Consider the following 7,074-nt stretch of genomic DNA (forward strand, 5'->3'; position numbering starts at 1 on the left):
GGTTTATATCTCAAAGAGATCAAAGAAAAGGGAAATGGACCTATTTGTACATAACTATGTATAGTAGCTCTTTTGGTAGTGACAGAGAATTGGAAATTGAGGTCATGTCCATCAATTGGGGAATGACTGGACAAGATGTGGTATTTGATTGTGATGGAATACCATTGCACTGTAAGAAATGATGAACAGGATGCTCTCAGAAAAACCTGGAAAGACTTACTGATGAACTGATGCAAAGTGAAATGAGCAGAACTAAGAGAGCATTGTACACAGTAACAGCAATATTGTAAGGATGAGCAACTGTGAAAGACTTAGTTACTCTGATCAAGACAATGATCCAAGGTAATTCCAAAGGACTCATGGTGAAAAATGCTATCTACTTACAGAGAAAGTGAGAACTGATAAACTCTGAGTGCAGATTGCATACTTTATTTTACTTTCTTTATTATTCTTATTTTTACGTGTGTTTCTTTTGCAACATGGCTAATATGGAAATATATTTTGCATGATTTCACATATATAATCAATACCATATCATTTGCCCTCTTGAAAGATGTAGAATAGGTAAGGGAAGGGAGAGAATTTGGAACTCAACTTTTTAAAAAAATGTTAAAATTGTAATGCAATTAAGAAATATTTAGGATTCTTTCCGTGGCGCATCCGGATTGTGAAGTGAATTGGCCACGATGTTTCTGCAGTATTACCTCAACGAGCAAGGGGACTGGGTCTACACCCTAAACAAAACAGACTCTGTAGGACAACAGAACTGTTCAGCTCACCCAGCCAGATTCTCCCCAGACGACAAGTATTCAAGACACTGTATCACTATCAAGAAGAGATTCAAAGTTCTCATGATCCAACAAGCACGATTGGTCCTCTGAATTACCAACCACCAAGCAATGGCAGCTGCCAAGGACTTTGGCCCAGGAACCTTTTCCTACATCTAGGAGACCTCATTCAGAAAGAGCTCGTATCTTTGACTCTTTAACCTATTCTCACAACTTTCCAATTACTACTTTTGTACACTTGCTTCTTAGAATCTAGTCTCAATTTGTTTGTGTTCCTCTCTGTACTTGGTAGCAATCAACCTAAAATGAAAAAGCCTAAAGTTGACCCATCTATTTAATCAATGTTGTAGGCTATTAAAGCTGAAATGATTTAGAAAAAAAAGAAGAAATATTTAATAAAACAAATAAAACATTTTTAAAATAGAAAAACTAGAGATAATATAAAATAAAAAGATACTTCTTCATGAAAGTATATATGGTTAAATTAGATCCAGAATAAACTGCTTAAAAAGGTAGAGATGTCCAGTTTGAAATGCCAGACTGATGCTTAAGAGAGAGGTCATATCTTGAGATTTCAATTTGGATATAATCTCATAGAAAAAAATAGTTGAAGCTCTGATAATAGATAAGAATTCTAATGAAGAGTATGCAGAGAGAAAAAAAAGCCCAAGAATTGATCACTGGGGAATGCTACTTTAACACATTGGAAAATTCATTTACTAGATAAACTACCTGCCCCCTTGGCAATAATAATTATTATAAAATCTAACATTTAGGTGTCTTTTTAAATGTCTCAAAATGCTTTACATTGGATCTTCAGGAATATAACTTGAGATAGGCAAATTTTTAGAGCTGAAACTATTAGTTGGAAAATGAGATAATGCATAAGGTTCTATGGTCAGGAGAGGTACTTGGAGCAATCCTGGGATGGTCAAAAGATATTGCAATCCTGAATGGTGAACAGTGTTACAAAGAAGGAGGGAGGGCTAGGTAAAAAGCTATCAAAGAAAAAATTTAAACCCGTCAGTTTTGTCTAGGGTACAATATATTTTGATAAAATTTATTCAGGAGAATACAGATTGAGGTGAAAATCTTATCTGAAAACTGTTTTTTTCTATTAAGGTAGCACCTATAATTTGACTGGTACATTGATCTACTGATGGGAAAACTCCCTACCTTCAGGCAGATTGGCAATTTATCTGAAATACATAGAATCAGAAAGTTGTCTGGGGGAGGATTAGAGAGTAAATCATTTACCAGTAGCCACACAGTATGTGTTAGAAGCAGGTCTTGAACCTAGGTCTGATTCCAAGACTCCTCTATCCAGTAAGCCATATTGCAAACAGTTTCCTTAAAATTATTTTTTTTTGTCTTTTTGGAGTCAATAGAGGTTAAATGACTTGCCCAGGGTCACATACCTAGTAAATGTCTGAAGCTGGATTTGAACTCAGGTCCTCCTGGTTTCAGGACCAGTGTTCTATCCCTTCTGCCACCTAGCTGCCCACTAAGTTGTTATTAATATATATTATGTCTCTGGGATGAATAAAAGAGAAGCCAGAGTTATTATAGATGCTGAAATTCAGAAGGAAAGAAGAATTAAAAGGAAGAAAAAAGGAAAATCTTTAGGGCTTTCTTTAGTCTTGTCTACTATAAAAATAATGCAATGTACCTTCCTGGGAAATGCTCCATAAAGCCTTCTGAGTTTTGGAATTGGGGCATTTTTCTTTGCTGTTACTTCTTAAGTTGTCCTAGAACTTTATGCAAAAAAGAAAAAAAAAATCAGTCAAACATTTTGCAACATGTGTGCCTTTTTATGGAAAACAAAACATTTGCATAAAGCATGAAGCACAATGAGGTTTCAAGTAATGTTGAAACTCTTTGTTCGTGGTGAGGAACTTGGCAACATGTAGTGTCTGCCATGACATTAATTATATATTTGCTTCCAACCTTGGTGTTTATTGGCATGTGGAAAGTGTTTATAATCTTGTAGGATCACCACTAATTATTGCTAAACTATGCTCTTGATATCATGAAAGTAATAACGGTTTCTTTCATTCTATAGGACCCGCCTTATTTGTTCCAATAACTCATTTTATTTAGCCTACCAGACTTTCTATATAACAAAGGAATGTGTCATCTTCCCTGCCCCACCTCATCCTTTTATGTTAAAGATGCATTTCTCATCTGTCTAGGCTAAAAGTCTACTTCCAGTTTACCCTGCATATTTCTTGTATGTACATGGTTGTTTATACATTTTCTCCCCCCGTTAGAATGTGGGCTTCTTGAGGGCAGAAACAATATTTGTGACTTTCTTTGTATCCCTGACACATAGAGTGTACTTAATAAATGCTTGTTCATTGATTTGTGTACCATATAAATAATCTACTACTCTACCATATTCTAAAGAATTTACTGAATATAACATACAAACATATATGTGTATATACATACTTGGGCTTTAAGGTTTGCAGTATTTTGTGGACATCATCTCATTTTATCCTCACAAGTTAAGATCTAGATCCTATAGGTATCTCCATTTTACAAATAAAGAAACTGAGATACAAAGAGGTTTAGTGACTTGCCCAAGACCACACAGCTATTTAGTGTCAGGCAAGATTTGAACCCAGGTCTTGCTTGAATTAAATCCCCATACTCTTTCCAACATGCCTCTAATTATGTGGTATAGATACAGTGTGCCTATATGATCTTAAATTAATTCAAGCACTTATAGAAAACTAGAAAAAGATTAGATTTCATTGCTTGGGGAAGATGGAATACTCTTTCAGATGACAGAGAAAAAGTGAACTATTGCTTAAAGATTGTCCTTCTCTTGAATAAAATCTTTCATAATTTTCAGGATATGTCTTCAGACTGTTTGACATGAAAATCAGGCAGACACACAAGGTGCTCCAAAAGTCTTAGTGCAGTTTTAAACTTGCCCCAAAAGTCTTAGCATAGTTTCAAGCTTTAATAGGTTGAAGCTGCACTAAGACTTTCAGGACACTCAACTCCCATTTATTCAGAATACCAATTAACAGAAAGTTCAAATAACCAGATTATTTTAGTACTATCTAACAGATGTGAATAACAATAGTTGTGAATGATGGTTGTTACACAAAGTTCTGAAGTCACTTGCAATCGTCTAAAAATAGAGTAAGGTGCATTTCATTGTTCTATGTATTTTATTTTTTCATAAAAAACCTTGAGGGCTATGGATCATAGGATTTATAGCCTTCAGTTAACCAGAAAGTTCCTTTTTATGCAACCATTCTCATAAAGGGGGGTTTGCTGTACTTTTCCTCAGTAAAATGGATGATATGGTTGTTGGATATATGATCAGACTCACACTGACCATACTGAAGCCAAGTCAACAAGTCTCATAGAGTTGGTGGGGAACCTTAGTTACTATAGGATCATCAACTTAAAGATCCTCATAGGCCCTCATTTCAAAAATGAAAAAAACTGGGGCCCAGAAATCGTCAATGATTAGTACAGGGTTCTACAGATCAAAAGTAGCAGAACCTGGACTTGAACTCATGGTCTCTGAATCTACTGGTAACTCTCATTTCACAATTCCACACGGCTGTATTCTCAGCAAGCAAGTATTTAAACAAAGATGAAAATACTAGAAATGGTTTCCTTAGTTTCTATGCAAAAGCCACCTGATTCTCTGACATTGAGTCAGGCTCACACTTGATAATGTCAGATGCAGCTAGCCCATAGCTGAAAAACATATGAAAACATCTACTTAGTGTAAAGGAATCCAGAGTTAGTTTGTGTTCAATGAATCACATTGAGATATTTTCCTACATTAGTTCATCAAACTTTTACACCTACACTTTCCCATGAAAAATTTTTCTACTGTCATTTTCATTTGCTAATTATAATTCCTCCGTAATTCCCAATTACACTACTGTCTTTGGCTAGGTGTCTACATACTAAGGAAATGGAGAACTGAGATAATTATCCAGAATTCTGAGGGTAAGAACTTCTGGGTGTTCTTGGCAACTGGAAGACATTTGTGACCTTGTGCCCTTACTATTCATTATTCCTAAAATGTTCCCTATGCATTAGAAAAAAAAAGACACTTTCAGTCAAAATAATTTTTCTTCTCCATTTTACATTGGCTGTCTATAATTGGTCTTTATTGGTATGTCACCTTCTCCTCTTTGTCTCAGCATTCAGTCAATGACTTCGTCCAATAGCTAGATTTCTATTTCTTAACTTGTAGACACCTGTTTCATTTCCTGACTCTAGCCAGTAATCCCATATTCAACTCACTTCTCCAGCATTCTCTCTCTGAGCTCATGACTTTCTACTTTAGGCTATATTTCAAGTTCTCTCACTCACTCTCTTCTTCCAATCTGTTCCTTTTTCTCCAGTCCTGTGTCTTATTAACTTGCCTGGCAATGTGCACACACATTCCATCATGGCCTCCAAATAAGTGACACAATCCTAATCCTTTTCAGATGACTTTTAAAGATGTTATTGGATTTGGCTATATGGCAAAGACTAAAAATGCACCACCGGCAGTCATGTTGGAAATAAGCACCCAGTGAGCATAAATTTAAAATCCCTTTGACAACAAATTATGTGGGTTTAACTACTCTTTATTTTACACATTTATTGCCCACATTGATGAGGCACAGTTTAAAAAATAGTCTCCAACCAGAGAAGTTTTCAAAATAAGACTTGTTTCTATGGTGAGTCTGGGTAAGCTAAGTATCCTCGGAAAGAGAACTCAGCCACATGTGTTCTATTACACATTTTGGAGCACAGGGTGATTTTGACAAATTTCTTTTCTAAGGCATTGGTATCCTGTTGAAGTCTGTGCATTTGCCATGAATGATGAGTTTTTCTCCAAAGAGTAAATTTGTTATCCAGTCCAACTTCAATTTGTTATCAGGAGGGAAATCCATTGGCCTTGTGGGATCAGCCACAAATCCACACACATTCTCCCACCAAAATTCAAAACAAAACATGAAAAGTTGATTCCCAAATTATAAATAAATGTGTCTGTTGTATGTATTTTAAAGGCACAATTGGCCACTTAACTACTCAACAGGCTTAAAAGTCATGGGATGTCAGAATTAGAAAAACTTCATTCTTGAACATGTGATACAACTTAAATTATTATTATATGTATTATATAAGTTTTATAACTAGGTTGTAATTAGTATGAATAAAGAAATAGTGAAGTTGTCACATGTATTCAAATGTATACTATTCAAAGTCATGATTATGTAAAATATGGTAATTGGTTCCAACACAGTAGGGAAAAAAAAAAACTTGTGAACTCAAATAATGTGAGCACTTCACTAATTGGTACCTGTACTAATGTTAGGAGACAAAAGCCCAGAATGGGCTAAAGCCAAAAAAGAAAGCGAAAAATGCTAAACAATGGAAGGAGTTTTATTAGTTATATTAGGAGCATGAGGAAAAACAAGAAACTGTTTGGAGAAGATAGTATAATGTAAAAGAGTGGCAGATAAACTCAGTGACTATTTTGCTTTTGGCTTCTCTGTCTACAAGGGACAATCATCTTCAGATTGGAAAGGATAGAAATAGCAACATAAAGAGAGAATTGAAGTTCAAGATGGTAATAGATTACTCAGACCCTTCATATAAGTTCAAATCTCTAAAGATAAATTACTTAATAGGATTTGAAAGAAGTTGCATATACAATTATAGAGTCACATTTTATTTAGAAATTATGGAAAACAAATGGTATCAGAAGACTCTATAGGCAAATGTTGATCTGAATTTCAAAAATGAAAAAAAAAATGAAGCAGTAATGTGATGGGGTATTGTGGGGGGAGAAGTATATTCTGGAGACAAGCACATTTTTTTTTCAATTCTTAGCAAAATTCTAGAACATATTACCCTTCAGATAGCATGTAAAATTTTAGAAAAGGATGTGGCAATAACATGAAACATCATAGGTTCACTAAAGCTATGTAATAATGAACTAATAATATTTTCTTTTTGAAATAAGAAAATGAGGTTAGTACAGTAGATGAGATGAATGCTATGGGAGACCATGTCTTGATATAGCAAAGCATTTAATGTTATCTTTTATGGTTATTTTGTAAATAAGATGGAAAAATGCTAGCTGGTTAGTACAATTAGTGAATCTGTCAATAAATATTTATAAATATTTACTATGCGCCAGACACTGTACAAAACACTGAAAATTCAAAAACAGGCAAAAGACAGTCCTTGCCTTCAAGGAGCTCACATTCTAATGAGGGAGATAAAACAAGCAAACGTATATTTATTAACAAGC

At 34.7% G+C, this 7,074-nt stretch overlaps 1 pseudogene; it reads left to right on the plus strand.

Annotated features, from left to right (window-relative positions):
• Window positions 1–686: 686 nt before the first annotated feature.
• Window positions 687–881, plus strand: LOC114047913 (annotated as a pseudogene).
• Window positions 882–7,074: the final 6,193 nt, after the last annotated feature.

This window comes from Vombatus ursinus, unplaced genomic scaffold (genome assembly GCF_900497805.2).
Source record: "Vombatus ursinus unplaced genomic scaffold, bare-nosed wombat genome assembly UNPS02014791.1, whole genome shotgun sequence".
Lineage (NCBI taxonomy): Eukaryota > Metazoa > Chordata > Mammalia > Diprotodontia > Vombatidae > Vombatus > Vombatus ursinus.